The sequence below is a fragment of the Somniosus microcephalus genome, chromosome 24 (assembly GCF_052327205.1).
Source record: "Somniosus microcephalus isolate GS21.2 chromosome 24, FLI_Smic_1.0, whole genome shotgun sequence".
NCBI classification, from domain to species: Eukaryota; Metazoa; Chordata; class Chondrichthyes; order Squaliformes; family Somniosidae; genus Somniosus; species Somniosus microcephalus.
In genome coordinates this window covers 26544291-26564349 of record NC_141010.1, presented here as the reverse complement: position 1 = coordinate 26564349, position 20059 = coordinate 26544291, and the positions used below count along the sequence as shown (strand labels likewise).

Sequence of the window (20059 nt, the reverse complement as noted above, 5' to 3'; positions counted from 1 at the left end):
AAGTGAATTGTGCAAACTGCAGTTTATAGCTATCTAGCCTACAAAACCTGATGACACATTTTCTATTAGTGCTTATATTATGTATGTTACAGGTTCACTCATTTGAATTGTGTGTGCTTAGCATTTTAGAAAGGTCTTTTTCTCAGTACTGCATCCTCATTGGTGTATAACTATCACATCAGGGAGAGTGGGAAGACAGAGCAGGTCAAAGAGAGCAAGGCCAGTGCTTCAGGGAGAGCAAGGGTAGCACATCAGTTTTACTGTGTGAAATACTAAGAACTAATATAAAAAAGAATGGTGGATAATTCTCTAAAAATTTAAATCTATGTGCCACCTGTATTAAGATAGGAGAGAGTGAAATACAGTGAATGAAAGCCATCTAGCTAAAATCACTGATTATAGGTGAATAGAGTGTCTTCATTCCACAATAGATTTGGCAAGTTTTTTTTATAAAGTACTTAAAATGCACAACCACAACTTCATTAATGACCAGAACCATCAGTGTAGCTAACTTAATTGTATTCAATTTCCTGAATAAAATTTCAAAATTGATAAAAGTACCAAGTATTAAATGTTATGAACATGTACCGATTATAGCTGAAGGATGTGATTATATGTGCAATGATTAAAAATGTGCATATACACACACTCGTTGATATCTAGTGCTGTTGCACATGAAGAGTCACAACCAACTGTTTTTCAGGTGAAATGGGGTTAGCAGGCAGGGAGAATTATACCAGGCACACAGACATATTTCAGTCCTACATTTTAGAATCATACATACTTTCCTTATTTTGATATAATATTTTGATTTTATGTTACTTATTGTTACATAGCAAAGCATATGGCAGTTTGGGACAAGAGTTGGTTGGAGTGCAAGGGTTTCTCTGTAGCACAGGTTAATTAGTTAAGAAATGAATATTACAGGTGAATAGAGTGTCTTCATTCCACAATAGATTTGGCAAGTTCTTTTATTATAAAAGTACTTAAAATGCACAACCACAACTTCATTGACCACAATCAATCATCGCTGTAGCTAACTTAATGGTATTCAATTTCCTGAATAAAATTTCAAAATTGATAAAAGTACCAAGCATTAAATGTTATGAATATGTACCAATTATAGCCGAAGTACCACAGTACAAAGTACCACATAGAAGGCTAGTTAACAAAATTGAGGTTCATGGAATAGGTGGGTCAGTGGCAGCTTGGATAAGGAATTGGCTTAAAGACAGAAAGAAAGCAGCGAGTTGTGGTAAATGGCTGTTTTTCAGACTGGAGAATGGTAGACAGTGGTGTTCCCCAAAGGCCAGTGCTGGGGCCACTGCTTTTTTTGATATATATAAATGACCTGGATATTGGAATACAGAGTAGAATTTCTAAATTTGCCGATGACACCAAAGTTGGAGGTGTGGCAAACAGTGAGGATGATACCAATCGACTGCAGCAGGACATAGAAAGGCTAGCAAAATGGGCAGACAAGTGGCAGATGGAATTTAAAACAGAGAAGTGTGAGGTGAAGCATTTTGGCAGAAGGAACAGGGAGAGGCAATATACACTTAATGGCACAGTTTTAAAGAGTGTGCAGGGAGAGAGGGAACTGGAAGTTAATGTGCATAGGTCCCTGAAGGTGGCAGAACATATTGAGAGAGTGGTTAGCAAAGCATATGGGATCTTGGGCTTCATAAATAGAGGTATGGAGTACAAAAGTAGAGAAGTTATGCTGAACCTTTATAAAGCGCTGGTTAGGCCACAACTGGAGTATTGCGTCCAGTTCTGGTCACCACACTTTAGGAAGGATGTGAAGGCCCTTGAGAGGTTGCAGAGGAGATTTACCAGAATGGTTCCGGGGATGTGGGATCTTAGCTACAAGGACAGGTTGGAGAAGCTGGATTTGTTTTCATTAGAGCAAAGGAGGTTGAGGGGTGGTTTGATAGAGGTGTACAAGATTATGGCGGGTTTGGATAGGCTAGACGGGGAAAGGCTGTTCCCACTAGTTGATGGTACAAGGACTAGGAGACATAAGAACATAAGAAATAGGAGCAGGAGCAGGCCATTCGGTCCCTCGAGCCTGCTCCACCATTTAATAAGATCATGGCTGATCCAATTTTGGCCTCAACTACACTTTCCTGCCTGCTCCCCGTAACCCTTGATTCCCCTGTTGCTCAAAAATCTGTCTATCTCAGCCTTGAATATATTCAATGACTCAGCTTCCACAGCTCTCTGGGGTAGAGAATTCCAATGGGACACAGATTTAAGGTTTTGGGCAAGAGATACAGGGGGGATGTGAGGAGAAACTTTTTTACACAGCGAGTGGCGAGGTCCTGGAACTCGTTGCCGACGGAAGTGGTGGAAACGGAGACACTCAATGTTTTCAAGGGGAGACTGGATAGGCACCTGAAGGAAATAAACTTGCCAGGCTTTGGGGATAGAGTGGAGGAATGGGACTGACTGGATTGCTCCACAGAGAGCTGGCATGGACTCGATGGGCAGAATGGCCTCCTTTGTGCCATTATGGCTCTATGACTATGAGTTAAGGTCGATGATCAGCCAGGATCTTATTGAATGGCGGAGCAGGCTCGAGGCGCCGTATGGCCTACTCCTGCTTTTACTTCTTATGTTCTTATGACTCTATGAAATGCAACACTGAGGTACTACAGTGCCACCATTGGCAGGAGAGTGCAATTACAGTGTGAAGTTTACATGGACAGTTTTTATTATAAATATGGGCGCAAACATTTATTTAAAAAAGCTAACAGGGTTTACACATAGACCTAATATTTTAAATTTTTTGTATAGATATTCAAACTATGTTTATTATTTGAGGCTAATGAAAAGGTAAAAAAAAGTAACAAGTGAACAAACACAAAGAAAAGATTAAATGGAAGCAATAAGGATAAAACAAACAAACCTGAACTAAAAGTTTAAAAAGAAATTGGTAAAGACACAGGAGAGTTTGAGCTAGGTCTGTTATACTTCTAGGAACAGTAATTATTATATCATTTAATGACAGGATTGAATAAAACTTTTATTAAATCCTACAAAATCCTTTTCATATCAACATGGAAATAAATGTACAGCAAATCCACTGTAGGAATGAAGTAGTAAATGGAAATGTGTGTGCAGGTCTTTAATAGTCTGTCAAATAATTTCTAGCAGGAAATGTAAAGCCTGACTTTCATTGGATACCAAATATCATGTGACTTTTATATAACGATATGCTAACATTCTACATTTCATACTAACAGCACCAATAAATAAAGACTGTACAGCGAGTGAGTTTGGAGGGGATTGGGAGCTGTTGGTGATTGAGGGTAATCAGTGAACACTCCCACCTGACTTGTTTTTTAAACAAGTCAATAGGTGTAGCCTGGAAATATACTGCTCCTGGGGAATTGAAATTTTTATTTAGACAAAAACTGCACACTCCACAGCTGGACCACATGAAAGTTTTGGCATTTGTACGTGCTATGTGGCTCATTAGCTGCTTGAATCATTATTACTTGTACTTCACGGTTATCCAAGGCGTTTTTTTCCATTCCTGCTAACAAAACTGCGTCCTCAGCACTGAATGTTTCAAAACTGTGTAGTCCTGCAATTTTGTTAGTCAGTCAACAATAAAGAAGGCAGAAATAAAAACAGAAAATGCTGGAAACACTCAGCAGGTCAGGCAGCATCTGTAGAGAGAGAAACAGAGTTAACGGGCTCGATTTTCAGTGTGCCGTGGAGTCGGGTTTGGAGGCGTGCGGGGGGTTAAATTCCCAAAATCGGGGGTCCCGACCCCAACCCACCTCCATGCCAGTTTCATGTACCCGCCCCGCACTGGGACCCGCCTCCCCAAGGCGGCAAGGGATTAGTGCCAATTAACTGCCTGTTAACAGGTAGTTAACAGGCAGTTTTTAGCCTAATCCTTATTTTGAAGCTTGAACTGTGGGATTCCCGACAGCTCCAACCCACGCCAAGTTGGAGGAGTCGGGCCGTTGGGTTGAAGGGCTTGGAGGGTTCGAGATGTCGGTGTTCAGGTGGGTGATGTGTGCATGAGTGCAAAGGTAAGTGTGTCTAAAGTGATTAAATAAGTTTTACATACATTTTCTTACCTTTTCAGCCTTCCTTCCTTTAGGTTCGGGGAGTCCCTCATCTCACCGGCACAGAAAGCAGAATGGCTGCGATCTGTCAAAAGTGAAAGCCTGCAGCTTTCTGTGCAGGAGAGATTTCTAACTGAGTCTGTGGAGAAGGACTTAGGTTAGAAGTAAGACTGTCAGTGTTTGACAGCTTCAAACAGCTGTGAAATGCTGATATTTCATCTGTCAAAACGTCTTGACAGATGAAATTTCAGTCTGTGACATCACCTGTTGCCGGGTGGCCCTTAATTGGCCTGCTGAGCCCGCTGGGTGGGCTCAACAAGGTCAATCAAGTTAAAATCGCGTGGATTGGCCGCATCTCGATGGAGGCGGGACTACAACCCCGAAAGTTGTAGTCCCGCCTCCATCCCGACTTCTGAATGAAAATCCAGCACAACGTGTCAGGTCGATGACCCTTCATCAGAACTCATTCTGCCCTTCAACAGTTCTGACGAAGGGTCACCGACCTGAAACGTTAACTCTGTTTCTCTCTCCACAGATGCTGCCTGACCTGCGGAGTATTTCCAGCATTTTCAGTTTTTATTTCAGATTTCCAGCATCTGCAGTATTTTGCTTTTGAATAAAGATGGCAGATTTGTCTCCTAGTGATTTTTTTTTTAAATAAGGAAAATATGGCCCCAATTGTAACAATGGTTCTCATGAGAGTTTAATAGATTCAAACATGCACCACGTTACATTGGGGCTAGTCATGATTAAGCAAGAGGTTCTGTATTATTTGTCAATATAATTTCAGTTAGTGATAATGAACATGCTGTTTAATACTATTTTACCAGACTGAGAATAGAATTGAAGGTTGAGACTGCCCCAAGGTCAGGTCCACCAGTCTTTTTTATCCATTGTTTGACATGACCATATGCATGAGTTTTCTTAATGCTGTTCAATCGCACCTTAAAAGCCATTTCAATTCTGTACTTCTTAATGCCATTCTACTCTATAATCAGCTATATATTAAGAGTCAATATGATTGACTCTTAACTGCCCTCTGAAGTGGTCCAGTAAGCCACTCAGTTGTATCAAACCACTTGAAAGGAATAAAAGAATTAAACCAGACAGACCACTCGGCTGCAAGCTATGCATCGAAAGGCACAGCCAGTCCAGACAACCTTACAAAGTCCTCCTCACTAACATCTGTGGGCTGGTGTTAAATTGAGAGTTATCTCACAGACTAGTCAAACAACAGCCTGACATAGGTATGATTCTGTAAGTACAATTATTAGCTGACAACCAAGACTCCTCTCACCGTTCCTGGGTATGTCCTGTCCTACCAGCAGAACAATCTACCAGAGGTGGGGGCACATTAGTATACAGTAGGGTGGGCATGGCCCTGGGAGTCCTCAATGTTGACTCCAGACCCCATGAGGTCTCATGGTTTCAGGTCAAACATGGGCAATGAAACCTCCTGCTGATTACCACCTACCGCCTTCCCTCAGCTGGCGAATCAGTACTGCTCCATGTTAAACATGACTTGGAAGGTAGCAAGGGCACAGCAGGTACTCTGGATGGAGGACTTCAGAGAATGGCTTGGCAGTACCATCAATGACCGAGCCCTGAAGGACAAGCTGTCAGACTGGGCTTGCGGCAGGTGGCGAGAACCAACACGAGAGAATAATCTACTTAACCTCATCCTCACCAATCTACCTGTCGCAGATGCATATGTCCATGAAAGTATTGGTAGAAGTGACCACCGCACAGTTCTCATAGAAATCAAGTCCAATCTTCACACTGAGGCCACAACAGATCTAGTAGTTTAAAACTGGCAGTCATGAGATACGTTGGGCTAGTAATACCTAGTAGTACATAGCAGCAGAATTGTATACCACCACAATTTGCAACCTCCCAGCCCAGCATATCCCTCACTCCTCCATCACTATCAAGCCAGATGACCAATGCTGGTTCAATGAGGAGTGTAGAAGAGCATACTGGGAGCAGCATCAGGTGTGCCTCAACATGAGGTGCCAATCAGATGAAGCTATAACACATTCTTGCTTAACAGTGGAAGCAGCATTCTTTAGACAGAAGCGATCTCCTAACCAATGGATCAGGTCAAAGCTCTGCACTCCTGCCACATCCAGTCGCAAATAGTAGTGGCCAATTAGGCAACTAACAGGAGGAGGAGGTTCCATGATCATTCCCATCCTCGATGATGGTGGAGCCCAGCATGTGAGTGCAAAAGATGAGGCTTGATGTCAAATTGTGTTTGCTAATACTCCTGTGAAGCGCATTGGGACGCAAGGCACTATATAAATGCAAGTAGTTATTGTTGAAGTCAATGGAGATCAGGGGTTGGTGGGCGGGGGGGTGTGGGCGGGAGGGAAATCTCCAGTGGCTGGAGTAATACCTGGCACAAAGGAAGATGTTTGTGGTCGTTGGAGACCCCCATTTGCAATTCCTCAGATAATAAAGCAATCCATCCCTGCATGCAACACGACTTGACAACTTCTACGCTTGGGCTGATAAGTGGCAAGTAAAATTTGCGTTGCACAAATGTCAAGCAATGACCATCTCCAGCAAGAGAGAGCTTAACCACTTCCCCTTGACATTCAGTGGCATTACCATCGCCACGTTCCCCACTACCAACATTCGGTGGGGGGAGGGGTCATCATTGACCAGAAACTAAACTGGACCAGCCACATAAATGCCATGACTACTAGAACAGGTCAGAAGCTAGGTATTCTGTGACCAGTGGCTCATCTTTTGGCTCCTGTTCCAAGTATACAGATGAGGAAAGTCCCAAGCTCAATCACTGCTCGTTGCCAAGTTAACTAATGTCAGCAAGACCAGTGGTCGGTGTGTGACTATGTATCGCAGTCCTCTCGGGTTAGGGGCAGAGCGCTATAATGATCTCTACTGGAAGTGTGTGTGGGTAGGCAGGCTAGGTCAGGACAAAAAAGTGATCTGCACAGGGAATCATTGCTGACACCAATTATCAAGGTTGGTAATGGCCACTTGGGTGAGGTAACAAGGGCAAACCGGTCCCTTTTAAATCAGTGGAACAAAGTTCGGGGGAGAAGGGAGAATAATATGACAAAAATTACTGAGAGCAGGCTTTTACTAAGAATTTTTTAGGGCATTGCAGTTGCCGAATTTGTGTTGGAAACCCAGATTTGTAAAATATTTCTCCAGGACAGCCCCTTTTCACAAGCACAATGTTTACACGCTATGAAATCACGTAATCCCAGGTTTCACGATTGGGGGGAAAATATCAGCGTTGCAAGGTTAAGGTCAGTGGAATTTAAAAGGGAAATGGGAGATATCCATTTCACCCAGAGGGAGATCGGAACCGGAAAACCGGTTAGACTTCGGATTTTCAACGAACCAGTTTCACAAAGAGTAACACTGCAACAAACGTTTAGGCTCCAGTAAGAGATCGTGTCATTACACCAAGTTTATTTCCGCCTTCAAATCAACAATTGGAGGGGTGAAGCGAACAGGTAAACCAGCCCTGTTTCAGAAGAAGCTGTTTGATTCGTGGGCTGAAAGCCGGAGATTCGGTTCAGTATAATGAGATGTAATTTTAAACAATGTGACGGTCTCATAAATAAACATGTTATTCAGCCTTCAAAATGCTCTGGAAAGAGGCAGCACGTCAAAGCAAGACAATGATTCCAAGGAGGAAATGGTCATTTGAAGGATGTTATATTCTCAAGGGGACTTTCTCTGTTTACGTAGTCTTGTGCTTTGTTTCACTGGTCCAGTAAACGCTCTTCGCTTTTTGTCTCTTTTTTTTAAAATATGTGTACTTTTCCACTAATAGACAACTGCCAAATTCACATTTCTCTCCATTTCTATGAAGCATATTTGAAAAGGATTAATGCAATGTGGAGAGGGAAGGTCATTTCAAAATCTTTTCAATGTAGTCACACAGGAGACATACATCCGCGGGCCTCACAAAGTTAACCAGAGCGGAGTTTCTATTTCTTAACCGAGAGATCTTGGAATTACACAGAACCCTCTTCCCTTGGTTTGTTTGATATGAAGGTTGACTTGCTCAAGAGATGGAAGACGTGACCCATAACCCCAGCCCACCAGCCCCTACTGCCCCAGTATAACCTTTTCAAATTCCATTTTTTTTTCAGTTGCAAGCTGTTCGTAGACGAAATAAAGCATTAAACCAGTTTTCTTCACCAGGGGTGAGCAGATCAGGAGGTCAACGTGCCATACAAGAGCAAGGTTTGATTTCTGACAGTTCTGACAGAACAGCTTGACTCCTGTGGCTTTTTGTACCTATAGAGAAGCAGAGAGCAAGCATAGTGTTAGAATGCTTTGCAGACATTTTGAAGGCCCAATTTGAGTGGCTTTTTTTTCCAAATGGAGGGCTCATGACAGCTTTAGCTCCAGAGTTGATGGCATTGGCCATTAGGCTCCTATAGAAGCTCTGCATAGCAGGTACTGAGAGTTTTTCCTCATGGGAATATTACTAATTTTAATAGATGGGAAATCCACTGCCGTCCAAGCCTGAATTTCTGCTATTTGGGTGAAGAGGTAAAATTTGTTCTTTTATGTTCACTTTGAAAAAACTAGAAAATCTAGATCAGCAATGACAACCATTTTATATTGACTGCACTGTTACCTTCACTTATATAACTATATTAGCCTACTATGCCACGTCAAGTTTCACATTTCTATATGGCAAATTTTATGAAAAAAATTGTAACTTTGCACTCTCTCAGAAACATTTTCCTCATTTTACTTAATTAATTTCCCTATTAATAGTTAACTAAATTAAAAATCATGACTTGAAAAGATTGTTATTTTTATGATGGATAATGACATGTAAATGACTCAACTCCAAGTACAAAAGAAAATCCGAAAGTTTGTTTTACTTTAACTTAATAATTTGCTAATTGGAATAAACATTGATGTCCTCTGCACCATTCAGAGGTTGGTCTCCATTTCTAGGCTATACAGACTAAGAGGTTCAATCCCCAGTTAAGACCAACTTAGGTCATCTGAGCCTGGGCATTGGTATGCAAAGTGCAATTGGCTGCAGTGTTCCTGGGTTGAAGATAAAAGCGGGGGGGAAAAAACCAGCCAGGGTTCCTACTCTTGGTTGCTATACAGCAACTCCTATTGGAAGTATGCATGTGTGAACATCAGGTGACAGTCGGAGTTGCGAGAGGAGTGGTGGCTCAAGTCCATCAGATTGCTAGCACTCCGGATCATCAAGGCTGATCCATAACTAATGGCCACTCGGGCAAAGGTACAGGGATGGCACTCAACATTCATTGAGCAGTAGCTCAGTACGGGTGTCAATGCATCCAAAGAGGAAGGAACAGATGAACACTGGAGAGGAAGAGAGGCTGTAAAATGAATAGTTAACTATGAATTATATGGTTTGTTTTATGCTAAAATCTGTTAATAGCACACAAAATTCCAGAGTGAAACACTCTGATGTACGGTATGATTTTACGACTGATCTCTCAGAGATAACCCATGGCAATAAATTATGGCAAATATCATTGTTCATAGCTACAAATTGGGGAGGTTTAACCAACACATACAAGCAGAGACAGGTTTCTTTAAAGAAAGGAGAGGCAATAAGTCCTTGAGCAACAGCAGCAATGAACCTCTTCAACCTCTGGAACTTGAATGGATCCTGTTCTGTGTAAAAGAGCACTGAAAATATGGTAGATCATATTCAAAAATCATACCTACAAGTCAATAATGGATGTATATCTTAGGTTGTGTATAAGGTATGAAACATACACCATACTTATATATGGTAAACTAAGGCATTGCTTTGAAATTTATTTGGCGTAAGTTTGTTTTTAATTCATCTCATTTCTGACTTGCTCCATTAGGTGTTTTCTGAAGGGTATTAAAATGAAAAGGTATTTTTCTCTGTAAAAACTTCAAAATACATGCAGACCAAAATAGCTGACTCTAGCTAGATTGTACTGGAAGATCTTCTTTCACATCCAGTAACGCCCTGCATAAAAACTGGGATCAAAAAAAGCATCAGTTGGCTCTTATCATGACTGCACAGCACTGACAACAGCACTGCTAAACATGAAAAGTTTGTATCTTATGAGAAGCTCTTTCATGACATTGCCCACTGCAAGTTAGATGGTACTCTATTTTATAACAGCAGAGGCATTATACAATGTACTATTCTGCTGCTAAACGGCGGCTGTGCATAACATAGCAGCATCTCCGCAAAGTCTAATTGCTTCAAATAGGACATCTCGAGGTAAATTAGAGCTTGAAGATTGGCAAGTGATTGTAAATTCCTGGCTTCAGACAAGAGGAAACCAGCAAAAAATTACCTCTTATATTTTTTTACATTTTGAGTGCCAGTACATTATATAGAATCATAGACTGATACAGCACAGAAGGAGGCCATTTGGCCCATCATGCCTGTGCTAACTCTTTGGTGGAGCTTTCCAATTAGTTCCAGTCCCCCGCTCTTTCCTCATGTACATTTTTTCCCCTTCAAGTACTTATCCAATTTCCTTTTGAAAATTACTATTGAATCTGTTTCCACCACCCTTTCAGGCAGTGTATTCCAAATCACAACAACACAAGTACCACATTTGAAATGTTTAATTTCTAATGAACTTGTGTCACATAAGCAATGGTAATCAAAAATCTATTTATTCTTTTAGTTACTAAATGATTCATTACAGGCTTTCTAACAAGATAAAGAACTGCAATCGGTAAACCAAGCTTTATCAAGTCTAAAGACTTTGGTATAATTTTAGTTTTCAGCCATTATTCTTTAAGGCCAGACGATGGTCCATAAATTCAACGTTAATTCCTCTGGATTTACTGATGAACATGAAGGTTTATTGAAGCCAGTGACTCAATAAGTTCCAACGTTTTAACAAACATTTTATAACACACAAGCACTACACACACACACACATTCTCTTCAACTGAAAACAACTTATTTTAGCGAAGGAGGGCTCAGAGAGTTTATCTCAATGAGCAGCTGAGCTACAGAAATCAGGGCAATCTCAGGCTCAATTCCCAATCTGCACAGAGTTCGCTGAGCTCAGCCAAGAAGACAGTAGGGGCTTTACAATTGGTATCAGCACCCTGTGGTTATAGAAGGCAGGAGTTAGTCCAGCACTTCTGCTCTGATCAGAGTCACCCCAGCTGGATGTCAAATGAAGACAGATTCAGGCTTGGCTTTGAAGTCCCCTGTGATCAGTAGCTCGTCAGAAAATTCCACAGTCAATGGGCTGACAGTTTACAAGTACCAAAGAAGAACTGGGGCTTATGGAATAATTCTGATGGAGTCAATGCCTTCTGGGAGGAAAAAAAGAATATCGGCAAAGAAAAAAAAGTGTTAAATAAATTAATGGAAAATAGCAAAAATACACCCATGAAGAATCCAATTATTCAGACTATTCTTCATGGCTATTACAAGGTAAACCCCTCAAAATATCTTGATCATAAATCAAGGAGCAAATGTATTACTAGCAGATAGCTAAATAATTATCCCAATTGACACCTCAGTACACAGGACTTTAATGCTAAGGTAGCCAAAAATATTAATTAGATCCTCAGATGTGGTAGCACCAATATTAGCTGCACTACAACACTCCAACTCCCCCGGCCCCATTAACTCAGCTAGGTAAAAAGATTGGAAAAATGACCTGTTTCATTGACTACCCAGGGTGGATATCCTTTCTCAAATTCTAAAACTGATTCAAAACTTCTCAAGGAAGACAGTTTTCAGTAAGAACTCCAAACTCATGGAGTACATTCAATGTACAATTAGGCTCAGTTGCACAGCAAATGGACACAGGATATTTTGTGGAATAAAAGACAATATTTTGACCAGTAGCACAGGTTCCTTTCTGCTACCAGTTTCCACGTCATTGTTGTACTTGTCAATCCTCATTCAGTGGAGCTCATGTTTGTTAAGACACATTAACACAGGCTAACAATCACAAAACCATCTAAATAAATTGCCAGCATAGACATGTAAAGTAAGTTTCAGTTATGCATTCAGGCTGACGTTACTATTACACTAACAAAATTGTGAAAACATTTTTAGTCTCTCATTTATTGCATGGTCAATTGTTACACGTATGGCTGTAATACTCTAGCCCCTGTGAAGAATGGGCTTATGCTCAATAAAGTGGTTTCTGAGGGAGACTAATTATTAAACAATGTTTGCTGAGTTCAGTGTGTTTCATTTAGAGGCCCAACTATTGAGAGTGGGCTGGTTTTTTCATGCGGTGCTGATTTTTTTTTTTAAATCTCTAAAAATGTTTTTTTTTCCCAAAATTGCACAACTTCAGAAAATTCCCAGAACTTCATAGGTAAGTTCTCATTGCCACGAGAAATAACACAGGTACAGCAACTAATAAGCTCTCAGCCAGGCTGCTTGATGTAGCTATTGCTGCCAAAGTTTAATATGGAACAGACACTTCAATAGAGAGAATAGAATTTTAGGAACATGGCAATTTTTTAATGAATCAGTCATGCATTCTTTGCGGGATACAGCCTGTCTGATAAGACAGTGATCTATACCTTCAACTCCTAAACACAATAAGCAATACCCTAGGCCTAAAACATTATTAAAAAAATGGCACAAAATAACAAATACTCAGGACAATTCAATTTCAGAATTCAGTAACATCCATGAACTACTCTCTCATCACTCCTGCATTTTGAGACTAGCCGATTTCATTATACCCTTGAACATTTTGCACATACCGTACCACTCACTGCCAATGTGCAAGGAGATTACAAAGCTGGGTGGGAATGTAAGTTGTGAGGAGGATGTAAGGAGGCTTCAAGGGGATATCGACAGGCTAAGTGAGTGGGCAGGAACATGGCAAATGGAATATAATGTGGAGAAATGTGAAGTTATCCACTTTGGTAGGAAAAATAGAAAAGCAGAGCATTTTTTAAATGGTGAGAGATTGGGAAATGTTGGTGTTCAGAAGGACCTGGGTGTCCTTGCATATTAACTTTCCGTGATTCATGTACAAGTACAGCAAGCAATTAGGAAAGCAAATGGTATGTTGGCCTTTATTACAAGAGGATTTTAGTATAAGAGTAAAGACATCTTACTGCAATTATATAGGGCCCTGGTGAGACCACACCTGGAGTACTGTGTACAGTTTTGGTCTTCTTACCCAAGGAAAGATATACTTGCCATAGAGGGAGTGCAACAAAGGCTCACCACACTGATTCCTGGGATGGGGGATTGTCCTATGAGGAGAGATTAAGTAGACTAGGCCTATATTCTCTAAAGTTTAAAAGAATGAGAGGTGATCTCATTGAAACATACACAATTCTTACAGGGCTTTACAGGGTAGATGCAGGGAGGATGTTACCCCTGGCTTGGGAGTCTAGAACCAGGGGTCACAGTATCAGAATAAGGGGTCGGCCATTTAGGACTGAGCTGAGGAAAATTTTCTTCACTCAGAGGGTGGTGAATCTTTGGAATTCTCTACCCCAGAGGGCTGTGTAGGCTCAGTCGTTGAGTATATTCAAGACAGAGATCAATAGATTTGTGAATATTAAGGAAATCAAGGGATATGGGGATAGTGCAGGAAAGTAAAGATGAGGTAGACGATCAGCTCATGATCTTATTGAATGGTGGAGCAGGCTCGACGGGCCAAATGGCTGACTCCTGCTCCTATTTCTTATGTTCGTATGTTAAGTCAATGGTAATAGTGATAAATAGGAGTGCCTCAATTAGCTGCCCTGTACAGGTGAGAGCAAGATAGGATTTCAAATCATAATTTGCTCCATTACCCAAACAATGGGTGTAAAAAGTGGCATTTTGAACAAAAATGTCTGGTTATTCTTGATATTTTTTATAAGGAGGATAAATAACATAAAACTAATGATGCAATGGATTAGTATACAGTGCTTTCATCCCTGGGACCTGGCTCAAATCCACTCAAACTGACAGGATGACAGTCTCCTCTGACAGCCAGCTCTTAGACCCTACGTGAACTTAGTTTGGCCAGTCTCAACTTTATTACAAGACCAGAGCACAAACGGCCATGTTATTAAACTGACAATCTCACTCAGAGGCTATTAGAATGCATGATAATGGGAAATGGAAAATATATCAATGGTTTATGAATGGCTGTACCTTTTAGATAGGGCCTAATGCATGTTGTTGTGGTAGTGTAGAGGGAGCTTTACTCTGCATCTGATTGTGCTGCCTGTACTTGACCAGAAGGGCTCAATATCAACATAATTTCTCAAAGTAGGTAAGTATTCTGATTCCCAGCACTGACGCCCCTCACTTCAAGCATTAATCTTAAAAGGCACAATACAATCTTAAAAACTAAATGCACCATGGTGACAAACTAGAATCCAACATGACAACAGGTCACAATCATTTTCATAACTATGTTTATCATCAGTTTTCAAGTCTATTTAAAAAAAGTATACAACTCCTTTATATGGCCATGGTCCAAAGCTCATCGAGCCTTGCAGAATTATATCACTTACAGCAGCCCCTTCTTAAAAGAACACTGGTGCAGTTACAATTAAGCCAATAGGTTGATTCCTTATTAGCAGCAGGCTTGATGAGTGAACACTTAATTTGCAATGCAAGCTCTTCCACGAACGCCACCAAATCCCGTACAACAGGGACAAATTAACCCTCACCAACATCTGGGCACGCTTCTGGTAGATTAAACAGCTCATTTGCATTTGAACAAAATCTCACTCCGAGGGCAGAACATGATGCCAAGATGCTAACAGTACACTCTGTCCTGAAAATACAGGTTCACAACAATCCAAACATGGCTTCAACCGGCGGTAGGACCCAGAAGAATTCTCAGTCAATGTATTAAGACGATGAGTGGTCAGGAAGGGATTCGAGTGGTCAGCCAGTGAGGCCTTAAAATAACCTGAATACAAAGAATTATAATTTTTTTTTAAAAATGTATTTATAATCGTGTCCCTTTCCCTCCCGGAGATGTCTGAAGAAACGCTAATTAAATAAAACCAGAGCTGAGTGGGGGGAAAAGAATTATACTGTACACACACTTCTACATGAGAATACGCCCTTTAACATCACAGCTTCCCAATAGTCAATTACTTGCATGATCAAGGCGTCAGGGAACATGAAATGAGTGAATTCTCAAAACCTATACCATAGATCCGTGTTAATGCCACCCAAGGAGTCACATCTTGCTTGCTTACAGTTTGGATATAACATGCAATTACACTCGCGCCTGCTATTTTTCACAATGGTGCAAAAACATTTTTTAAAAAGTTGCAAGCAGATGGCACACCGCGTAAATCAGATCCTTACCTTTTATTATTTTTTTTTCGCGCAAAAGCCTCCCTTTTGCTTCAGTGTATCTTCTGGAGTGGCGTGCTGGTTCCCCAGCGGAACAGAGCTGCTGTCAGTTCAGTCTCATCCACTGACTCTTAAAGTGGCAATGCTCCGCTCGTTGGCGTGGGAGCTTTAAACCCGCAGCGCCCGTCTTTCCTTGCGGTGGCTCTGATTTCTCGTTGATGCACAGGCACAAATTTCCCCCAGCCCGGAAACTTACTGGAGCAATTTTTCATAAACTCATATCGTACTTCACGGAGCCCTAGCGCCAAAGTACCTCTGTAAGGTACTATCGGAGTTCAGGGGAGCACAGTTAAAGTGACAGCGTCTTCGTTTATAAATCAGCCCCCTCCCCCCCTTCCCCACGTTCAGGTGAGAATAAAGCCTTAGCACTTAGCAAAATATATTATGCAGTTCAGTTCAAGGATGTAATACTCATGCCTTTGCCAGATTTAGATGGAGAGCACAGTTTAATTTATTCTTTACTGCTAATCTTCATAAAATATATCTTTTGAAATTCATTCCAATGTTATACTTCCTTAATTCCTATTTGGAATAAAACTTAATTCACAATATGCAAGATCAATTCTCTAATCCTCTGGGGTTTTCAAAAAGCACGAAAAAATTAAACATTGCACAATTTCCTCTGCTTACCAGGCTTTGTGAGGGGCTTAGGATGCCTATGTGATGTTATTTGATCGTAGATGACGAATTAGGTTTCCATCTTATTGTATGGGGGAAATGTTCCCATGATGTTTTGGCTGTCTGCCTCAAATTTTCTTTGGCTTTCTGTGAAAAAGCCTTAATGAAGATGATCACTTCCTTCACCGTAAGTAAGAAGCCAAAGAGAAACTCAAAAAAAGCAGTCAGGAGAAAGGGCACTCAAAGCACATGTAAAGCAGACCAAAAATTCTTCCACCAATCAAGTTAAATTACAAATGGATAAATATTTAAGATAGCATACTCCTCGACCCTGAACCTATCGTCCTGCAGACATTTTTCTTGCCCAAGCACTCGTGCCAGCTGAAGTACAATCTATAGAGAGCTCTGTGTCAGCACTGTGTTGAATAAGATGGCATCGTGCAAGTTACCAACCTATTCTGTTACTCTCGGAATGGCAGCCTGCCAAGTGAGGAGCTAAATGATTTTTTTTGTTTGCACCTACAAAGCAAGAGTGAAACTGCTGAACTACCCCTGCTTCCAAATCACTATTATAATGAGTTTAGTTTCTGTAAATAGGATCATGACTACAAAATCAATTCAAGCAATTCTCTCGTCTGTTAAAGTGAAGGGTAGACTGTAGGGAATTACTTTTAATGTACCTTATTTCGCTATTGTATCTCACACATAAAATGTATCAATATTCTGATGACTCCTACAGGAAATCATTATATTACTGCCTCACACCACTGAGGAAACCCAACCTTTCACGGGTCTGGCAATGGTCCTGCAACATACCTAATGTCAACCACTGGCTCAGTCAGCAAGCATCACCACTGACAATAGGAATTGGCTTCCTTTTCATTACTGAATGCCATTAGGAGCTATGAATCATATCCTAACCCAGTACTGCTGCATACTCAGATCAATCCCAAATGATGGGACACAATTTTCTTTTGTTACTTGCTGTCAGTTTTCAAAGTAAAATAAGTTAGTGCAGTTCCAATTAGTGCCCAGTGGCTCCACAGTACCAAACTACCAGTCACGTGACAGAAGAATGGCTGATTTAGGAAATCACACTGAAGCAGTAGGAGTTAAAGTCCATCACTACGGCAGCGTAGAAGGAATTTGAGTCCAACTGTTATTACAACGGGAGGGTATTTTTAAAATCTATATTTCACAATGAAATGTTAAACTTACTTTGAACCCAAATACTGAATGTTCAAAGTAATATTTAGTCATACAATTTGCACCAGTTCTATTACCAAGTATTTAAATAGTACGCCATCTCAGGGATGTAACATCCTCTCATGTTTAACCTGGATTCCTACAATGGATTCTTATTACACCAGACAAGGACTGGCCCATGGAAACCGATACTGAGGGTGGATCCAACTGGTTGTAAAAAACATTAGGGATAAAGGTCACCTCCGTAACATCACCCGACTCCGCCCCTGCCTCAGTTCATCTGCTGCTCAAACTCTCATCCAAGCCTTTGTTACCTCTAGACTTGACAATTCCAACGCTCTCCTGGCCGGCCTCTCATCTTTCACCCTCCATAAGCTTGAGCTCATCCAAAACTCTGCTGCCCGTATCCTAGCTCGCACCAAGTCCCGTTCACATATCACCCCTGTGCTCGCTGACCTACATTGGCTCCCAGTCCGGCAATGCCTCAATTAAAAAATTCTCATCCTTGTCTTCACATCCCTCCATGTACTCACCCTTCCCTATACTCACCTTTAAGCCAGTGGCTCAGTTAGTAACAGTCTCGCCTCTGAGCCAGAAGGTTGTGGGTTCAAGTCCCATGCTAGAGACTTGAGTACAAAAATCTAGGCTGACACTCCAGTGCAGTACTGAGGGAGTGCTGCACTGTCGGAGGTGCCATCTTTCAGATGAGATGTTAAACCGAGGCCCCATCTGCTCTCTCAGATGGACATAAAAGATCCCATAGCACTATTTTGAAGAAGAGCGGGGGAGTTATCCCTGGTGTCCTGGGTAATATTTATCCCTCAATCAACATAACAAAAACAGATTATCTGGTCATTATCACATTGCTGTTTGTGGGAGCTTGCTGTGTACAAATTGGCTGCTGCGTTTCCTACATTACAACAGTGACTCCACTTCAAAAGTACCTTATTGGCTGTAAAGCGCTTTGGGACGTCCGGTGGTCGTGAGAGGCGCTATATAAATGCAAGTCTTTGTTTTTTCTTTTTTCCCTATCTCTGTAACCTGCTCCAGCCCTACAACCCTCCAAGATCTCTGCACTCCTCCAATTATGGCATCTTGCGCATCCCCAATTTTAATTGCTCCACCATTGGCGACGGTGCCTTCAGCTGCCTTGGTCTTAAGCTCTGGAATTCCCTCCCTAAACCTCTCTAACTCTCTCTCCTCCTTTCAGATGCTCCTTTAAACCTACTTCTATGGCCAGTCGTTCCAATATCTCCTTAAGTGGTTGATAACGCACCTGCGAAATGCCTTGGGACGTTTTACTACGTTAAAGGTGCTATATAAATGCAAGTTGTTGTTGTCACATAAATGACAACAAGTTTCTATTTGCAGCATAATATAAAAACATAGGAGCAAGGAAAAAACATTCAGTGTATCCAATTAAACAAAGCACTCCAAGAAAGACCCAGTAAAACCAGCCACATTGCACAGTTGATTTGATGTTGTATTTCTGCCCCTCCCCCTTAAGCAACAATTTACCCCAAAAAGGTGCAGAAAGAGTTCGAGGCAATTTAGGAAGTATTTTATTTCGTACAAGAAATTATTTAGATTTGAACGGCTCTATATAAAACATCAATTCAAATAGCATAAATTTCAATACACATAAAATTAGTAAACAGGAACAAAATCAGAACTAAACTCAAAACCTCAGTGACCCCAATTAAGCAATTATTTAGTCAATTTGCAAATTTTTGTGCAAGTTGTGAATTCGGCTTGGCCTAATGTGTCTCTTTTAAAAACAAGTAGGCCACTCGTACAAAACAGCTCTCTACTCACATACACCTCCAATCCCCCAACATACCACTATCTTCCCCATCATTATGGTAGCTGTGGCTGGAACCACAGAGATGCTTTTATTTAATAAAAGTGGTGGCATCTGTCGGTTTGTTCCCAATCACCCTAACAAAGAGCGAGCCAGACTTCAATTCCTGATCAGTTAGAGGTGGAGTATGTAACTTTATTGCCCTGTAACATGGGGCAGAATGATTCTTAAAAGCCGTATAATCCTTCTGCACTAGCACATTGTCACATGGATTGCCACATGGTTTAGTATGGCTCAGTTCGCTCTGGCCTAGTAAACAAGCACCTTGACTAGCAACTCATCGTGTCTCTGTCCTTCATTTGTTCTACCCACATATATTACATTTTTGGCGAGGAGGATGGGATTCCAAAGCCATTTATCGGGATCATGGAAGGACAACCTTCGAGTGGAAAAGTTTAAGGTGAATTTGTGACACCTAAACTAAATTTTTTGTGATGTTTTACTGTTAATGCTGATGCAGAATCATCTGTGCTTCACCTTCGTGTGACACAGCAACAGTGGTGTTGATTCTCACAGATACACAGGTAGCGTGTGGAGTCACTGTTCGACGGGATCGGGACAATCATGGCCATGCCTACGGGATTCATCGGAAGACTCGGCATGTATGACCGAGCTCGTGAACCATTCAGTTCTTACATTGAGCGGATGGAAATGTTTTTTAAAGCCAATACCATTATTGAGACCGAAGGTGCAGATGAGAATAGTCAAGCTCAAAATAAAGTAATTCGTGAACGGAAAAAAGCAATTTTTCTAACGGAGACTGGGCCAGATGTCTACGGAACGTTGACAAACCTACTCGCGCCAGGGAAAGCGAAGGGTGCGTCATTTGAAGACATTGTCGAGAAACTCAAGGACCATTTCAACCCAAAGCCGTTAGAAATAGCAGACAGCTATACATTTGCTACTTGAAACCAAAAACAAAGTGAAACCATCAGTGAGTAC

General features: G+C 41.2%; 1 protein-coding gene across 1 annotated transcript in view; it reads right to left on the bottom strand.

Annotated features, from left to right (window-relative positions):
• The window catches only part of mpp2b (MAGUK p55 scaffold protein 2b), a 667238-nt gene extending 651557 nt beyond the window's left edge, over positions 1–15681 (bottom strand). The window contains exon 1 of the mRNA XM_085966350.1: positions 15385–15681. The gene's annotated coding sequence lies outside the window, so the exon portion shown is untranslated. The remainder of the gene's footprint in view (positions 1–15384) is intronic.
• Between the last annotated feature and the right edge of the window lie 4378 nt (positions 15682–20059).